A 6,826-nucleotide genomic window follows, 5' to 3' on the forward strand; every position below is an offset into this window, starting at 1 on the left:
TTTCAGCCTGGTTAAACAAATAACACTAAGCTCTTATTATGATTACGATATGATCAAAAAGGCTTGTACAGCCTTAAGCACATGTATTTATGTATGAACAGTATCTTTCCATCTGTATGTCTGTCTATAATGAGTAACAGCCTGTTAACATATCATTCATATTTAAAGCATCACCTTGCTGTTTAGCAGGTTTTCTCTCTTTGTCTTTGCTTTCATTGCCATATGCCCCCACCCCAACATGCTCCCAGGCAAGACGGTGTTGGGTTCAGGGTGTGTTTGGGTGTAGATCGTAGTACTGAGTGTAGAGTATCCAATCTGAGTCATACCTCCTGACTTTCGGCACGTGCAAGTCGGCACGAATCACCCAGCTGGGGAAGGCCTACCCCGCCCCACCACCACCACCACCACTACTCTTCACAAAGAGAAAGGGAGGAGTGGTTTGGGAGAGAAAAAAAATGGAAAGGTGGTGATGGGTGGGGGGCTGCTAGGCAGGGTGGAGCCGTTAAAAAATAATGAGGAGGAGGAGGAAGAGGAGTGGGGCGCTGTTTATAAGAGGCAGTGCTTTGTGTTTGAGGTTTAGGACATGAAAAGAAGGAGACTGTAATCTATATACAGAATCTCTGCTGGGTCAGAGACAAAGCAAGAAGACAACAAACAGAAGGGAAACGGATGGACTACAAGCGAGTTAAAATGGTTCAAAAACCATAAAAGAACGCTATGTACTGCTACCTGCCAGGCTAATGTGTGCCAAGTCATGAAAAAGCGCTGAGCAGTCACATCTCATTGGACAATGATGTAATCATTAACAGAGCATTTTTCCTTTACCAGGTGAAACACATCGCAGCCTGAATGACGGTGTGATGAGTATTCGGAGACAATATTAAGGGGTTAAATCAGAAACTGCTTAGACCTGAGAGTGAAAAACAGAAAGCAAGAGAAACCTTCCTCAGCTCTGCACAGTGGCTGGTTGCCAGCCTTTTCTCTCTCAGGACTTGGGCTAAGATTAGCTTCCCATATGTTCAAGTCAGGCGTAGCCGGGCTTAAAGGGCCAGTACTCCACTGTGCACTATGAAGCCATGAAGGCATGAAATCATCCAGATTTACGTTTGAGGTCAAAATGTATATTTGATCATTCAAAAGAGGGCAGGTTCCAGAGGATGACGGCTGGATGATGTTCTGGCCTTTTAGTGGGAGGTTTTTGAGAATGCTCTGTATTTCTGAGCTTCTGCCGGTTTAATGCCTTCTCTTGCATTCTAATCAGTCCAATCCTCCACCTTTTTAGGAGGCATCAGCCTCCACTGAATTCCCATGAATATACTTGTGTTGTTTCAGAAATCAATATTTTCATGCGCGTTTCAATAGTGTGTGACTCCGACAGCTGTAGCACTGTGTTACATAAAACCTGGCAGCGCCGGGCAGCAGTGGGATTCAGGATTGTATAAACTGTGTTGCCCAGTGGGAGCAGCAGAGCAGCCACCAGAGAGGTGAGAGTTAAAGAGCTCGAGCAACAGCTGAGTGCTCCTCCCCTTCTCTCTCTCCATTCATTTTTTATTAACTGCGGCACCAGGCGGCTGACAACCTCCCTCCGACATCAAACACAGATACCACCAACGATGCCAACGAGCCACCAAACACAGTTCCTCGTGCCATGCAGGGTATTGATCCAGGCCAGGACCCAGTGTGGGCTAAGTCCAGCCATGTTCAGTGGAGCATGTAGGACTATGAGCAGCATAGTAGGACAGACAGTGCAGAGACAAACATCTGCTAACTGTCCAATTCCAGATGAAACATGACAACAGCGCAGAGCTTATCAAGTCCCTATATATTAATGACTGCATGTGTGAGGCAATTGTTGGTATAAATAAAAACGGCACATGAAATCCCATCAGGATTTACAGGGTGTGATGTGTTCAAGCCCCTGAGGTGCCTTTGATAGAACTGTTCCATTACGTCTATTAAAGGAAGCAATTCACTGTAGATATCTGAGTTGTTCAGTGGCAGCCGACTCTTCCTGGGTGTGCATGCAGGGGTGAAGCTGAGGTGAAATGAGTAAATGTAGGAAGTCACCTTTTTAACTGCAGACAACGGCTGATCAACCTTGAGCTTAATTCATATATTCAGTGCCATCAGGCTGGCTGGAAAATTCTGGAAATGGCAGTGTCACCAAGGACCAGGTGTCATCAGTTAAGGACATGGAATAAATCAATGTTTTTCTGGACACATTAATATTATTATTATTTTGGTTTGTTTGTTTTTTTTGATAGTGACAGTAGTTAAGATTGTTCACACAATACAATAACAACACCGAGACATTTACCATTCAAAATAATTCATTTTTGAAAAGACCTGCGAGTAGATTTGTCTTGTGACAGATTACATTAAGTTGTAAGGGCATAGTTTTACTGTGTTCACCCATCGCACAGTCTGTTAGAGATCTCGAAACACCTTTCAGATTAAGATCCGTCTTTCATTCATCATCAAAAGACATCACGACTTCAAGATCAAAAGAAAGATCGAAGCGAAGCAAGAGCCTCATCTTGAGAACCAAAACCACGACTACTGGTGTCTTTGTCACTTGTATGTCACAGTTTACTCACATTTTCATCATCCATTTGATCACCGCTTGCATGTCATGGCACATGGTTAACAGGGCCGCATTTCTTTATTGGCTGACTGGAAATCTTACAGAGCAGTAAATACATCGAAAGCCGACACTGAATGGAAAAGGTGATGTCAAACCCTCCACTTCCTGAGTCTGTACCATATACCAAACCACTTACTACACGAATACACAAACATGCACACATTTGGTGCTGGCTAGTTGGTCACGTGACCAACCTTGGATGCCGGACTTGAGCTAAAATTAAAGCAATGATGTCATCAGACATTCAGTGTTGCCACGGAAACTAGGTCAGTGTTAACCCTTTGTGGACGAGGCTGGGGATTCCACTCGAGGCTAAACATATGATTAACAAACGTTCCATCTGCTGTCACGCACTCGCTGGTTTTGAGTGTGTCTACTCTACTCTGCTTTTGACTCTTTCCCACCACTGTACCGTGTGAAGTTCATCTTATGTATACAGAGGAAATCCTGTGTATGGGCGTGGAAAAAAAAAAATCACAAGAGTGTAATCTGTCTGTCTTGTAACCTGCTGCGCTAAACTCTCAATTCAGTTCTGCTTCCTGAACAGCGAAGAAAACTACCGAACAAACCCTGAAATAAACCATTGAAAGTGCTGCCAGACTCGCTGATTGTCACACGATGTTTTCATGTTCCAAAATCTTGGAGCTGTTGTGTTGGTCCTAAAAATACTATGCTATTGTATAAGCACTTGTTTAAATTGTCAAAAATAGTGGCCTCAGCTTGTTGGGTGTCGACCATGTTTGTCTCCGTGTAACCAGGGACATGTCCGTCTACAAACAGGAGCTCAGGAAAGCCACAAAGCCAGATGACACAAACTTGTTAAACACAGTCCACAGCTCCTCTCACGACTGGACAGTTCAATGATTTTTTCCCCTGCAAACCAGATGGGCGCATGTAGCTCGCACAGAAAGACTGTCTGCGCATAGTCAGGGATTAGAGCAAGCTTAAAGGTAAGCTTGAGTATGTCAGTAGTAACTGAGTTAAGCCCATTCATGACATTTGAAATGGACTGCCAAGCCTATATTTCACACCACCATGTTGATGCAGCTGAACGTATCTGCCGGCATAAATGTTCTCAAGTCCTGTCTTGTCACTTCCACATGTCTAGATTTACAACGCTGAAATGTTTCACTACGCATCTGATGGCAAGTCAAATCAAAGCTTTCTTTCTTCGACTTGGAGAGGACATCACAAGACTCTCATAACTGAGGCAGCAGCTTGTTTGGTGCTCAACAAATCCTTTCTCTATGAAGCCTCGTCGCTCAAACTTCCTTTCCACATAAACACACAAGCGTGCCCCGGCTCGGCAAGCTGTAGAACAGCAGCTCTCAGCGGCCACAGGTTATTACGCCCAACAATCAAACGCGTACGCATGCGTGACCCACTAACTTTTACTCCCTTTACCTCATTTGACTCCAGAACCAAGGAGAAGAAGGACAGCCCCCCTGGATCCTGAGCCAGTGCGTAGGGTTCCTCCTCCTCCCTCCTCCTCTCCCTGGTCTCTTGTATCTACACATGCCTGGCTCTGGCACCAATCAGCGGGCAGCGTGGGACGCTTTAAACTGAGGACGCCGCCACCTCATCACTGAGGCGCTCAGCTCACCGCGGCTTGGAGATAAAGCTGAAGGAGCTGATTTAATATAGTCAGCTTCCGAGCGGGGCGAGACAGACGCCTAAAGGTGTCTAACGCACCTTTATTCCACACCGCGATGATATCAGGGCTAAGACAATGAGCTCATGTGTTCGCCGGAGGGACCAGCATATAGTCAAATGACATCCCGGCGACACAGCGGTGACAGTCACAGCTTTTTCTCTGGTATAAGTGTCGATGGTTAAATCCAGTCACACAAATGCATAAACTTATACGTACATATTAAAATAAAGTCGCGTTTCTAGAAATGCACATGTGAACAGACCCACAGAAAGAGTAGAGGAACTGGTCACTGTGTCGACTAACCAGCAACATTTACACCTCACAAGAGCCTCACAGCACTGATGAAGCGACAGCTGAGAATCAAAGCAACATGGACAGAGATTACACACAGATGACAGAGATGACACGCATACACACAAACAGTACACAAACCCAATGCCCTCTCTTACCTCAACTGCCAGTTCAGGGTCTCCCAAGCAGCTTCGACTGTTGTTTTCAAAATATTCCACCTTTACAGTCAATCAACAGAACCGGAGAGGGGGGAGTGAGATGGAGACAGAGGGAGAGATGGGAGGGGGAGAGAATAACAATCAATAGAATAATGCGACAAGGGCCTGCTCAAAAAGACGTGTCATTAAGAACAGAAGGACCACCAGATATAACATGCATGCCTTTTCACACACTATCTCCTCATCATTCCTGTCATCCTCAGCCATCATCAAAAAGCAGCCGTGAGCACATATCTCTTTGATTTGGTCTCAAACAGTGAGCCGGCACTTCCCTCTACTGCTGGGACAGAGAATGAGAGACAGCAAAGCGAGGTTCAATTTGAATTATAGAATTATGTAATGTCTGTATGCGCAGCCTTCCTAATATATGCATTAGACAAGTCTGCATAACCCAGTTTTTTTTTTTTTTTTTTTTTAAGGATAAGTTGGCCAGACGTTCACAAGTGTCAGTGGAGAAGACAGCTGAGAGTGAGATGGAATAGATGGAAGTGGTACATTAAAGCAGGGCTGATTATTTAAAACAACAGCATCTTCTTATTTGGCACAGCATGTCCCCCTTGTCTAGATGGCCCTGGCTGTCTCAATGTTAAATGATGTGTTTTGTCTCGAGCTGTTCCCCAGTCCCGCCAACCCCCCCACAAACCCCCCCTTCATCCCCCCACCCCCTACCCACCCACCTATCAATCCTAAAATAGTCTGGAGTGATGAATATTTACCCTCCAAGCCTCTGAGCTGCCTTGGTTTGTACTCCTCCGTCCGCTGGCCGAATCCCCATCAGAAGGATCGGGCTCCCTCGCGTCCTCACCTCTATCCCTTTCTTCTCTCTCGCTCTTTCTTTCTCTCTCTCTACCTCTCCACTCTTCTTTCTCAGTCTCTCTCTCTCGTCTGTGTTCCAGCAGCCCATTCAGGAAGCCATCTTGTGTTTTTAATCTGGTTTTACATGAGCCCTCGTACACACGTTCTCTCTCTCTCTCTCTCTCTCTCTCTCTCTCTCTCTCTCTCTCTCTCTCTGTCGCTTGCTCTCTTGCTCTACCCCCTCCCTCCCTCTCTCTCTCCTGCTAGTATGCCAATAGGTCTACTGCACACACGCTCATACACACACACACACATACACACACACATATACACACACACACACACACTGTGATCGCTATCACTCCTCCCTCACCCCCGTTCATTTTTTTTCTCTTCTCCTTCTGCGTACATGATGTGAATGCCCCCTCCCCCCTTCCCCCTCCTCTCTCTCTCTCTCTTCAAACATATACACTCATGAACAAATGTACACACACACAAACACACACAGAGCTCGCCGGAGAGACGTCACGCTAGAGATAGCACACAAAGGCAGTCCGTCGGCCAATCAGAGGCAGGGCTGAGCTCTGCTGCTAGGGTGAAACTGAAGGAGAGCAAGTGAGGGTGGCGAGAGACAGAGAGAGGGAGAGAGAGAGAGGGGAGACGGGGGGGAGAGAGATTGCTACTCACAGCTACTCAAAAGAGGAGGTTAAAATAAAAAGGGAAAGGGTCTGTGTGTGTCTGTTTGCGTGTGTGTGAGTGTGTAGCGCCATAAAAAAGAGGCTGACATAAAGAGACAGAGTGAAGGTGGACGGGAGGTGTATGTGTGTATTTGTATTGGGGGGGATGGGTCCTCTCTATGCCTGTCAATTATCTCCTCGAACTCGCCTTCCCTAAACAATGCCTCTGGTATGTGGTATCGCTGAGCACCATCTGTGTCAGGGCTGCCTGCAATAACTGGAGTGGACTGCACATTGCGCACGCACACACACACACACACACACACACACACACACACACACACACACACACACACATACATTCATTCACACACAGACCCTCTCAAGCAGCCACACAACCCCTCATCCCCCCCCCACCAGACAAGACGCACAATTACACAGCAAAGCCCAACGTGCTGACTCAAAGTGAAGCCGGAAAATGAGCACAGTGCGATTTCAGAAGAGAACGACACATTAAAGCCACATAAGCCCCATCAGCAAAGTTATC

At 46.3% G+C, this 6,826-nt stretch overlaps 1 protein-coding gene across 1 annotated transcript in view; it reads right to left on the reverse strand.

Annotated features, from left to right (window-relative positions):
- tet3 (tet methylcytosine dioxygenase 3) overlaps positions 1–5,875 on the reverse strand; it is a 29,604-nt gene extending 23,729 nt beyond the window's left edge. The window contains exons 1-2 of the mRNA XM_076731552.1: positions 5,524–5,875; positions 4,748–4,807 (exon numbers count right to left, since the gene is read on the reverse strand). The gene's annotated coding sequence lies outside the window, so the exon portion shown is untranslated. The remainder of the gene's footprint in view (positions 1–4,747; positions 4,808–5,523) is intronic.
- Positions 5,876–6,826: the final 951 nt, after the last annotated feature.

Source organism: Chaetodon auriga, chromosome 5 (genome assembly GCF_051107435.1).
Source record: "Chaetodon auriga isolate fChaAug3 chromosome 5, fChaAug3.hap1, whole genome shotgun sequence".
In the NCBI taxonomy this organism is placed as follows: Eukaryota; Metazoa; Chordata; class Actinopteri; order Chaetodontiformes; family Chaetodontidae; genus Chaetodon; species Chaetodon auriga.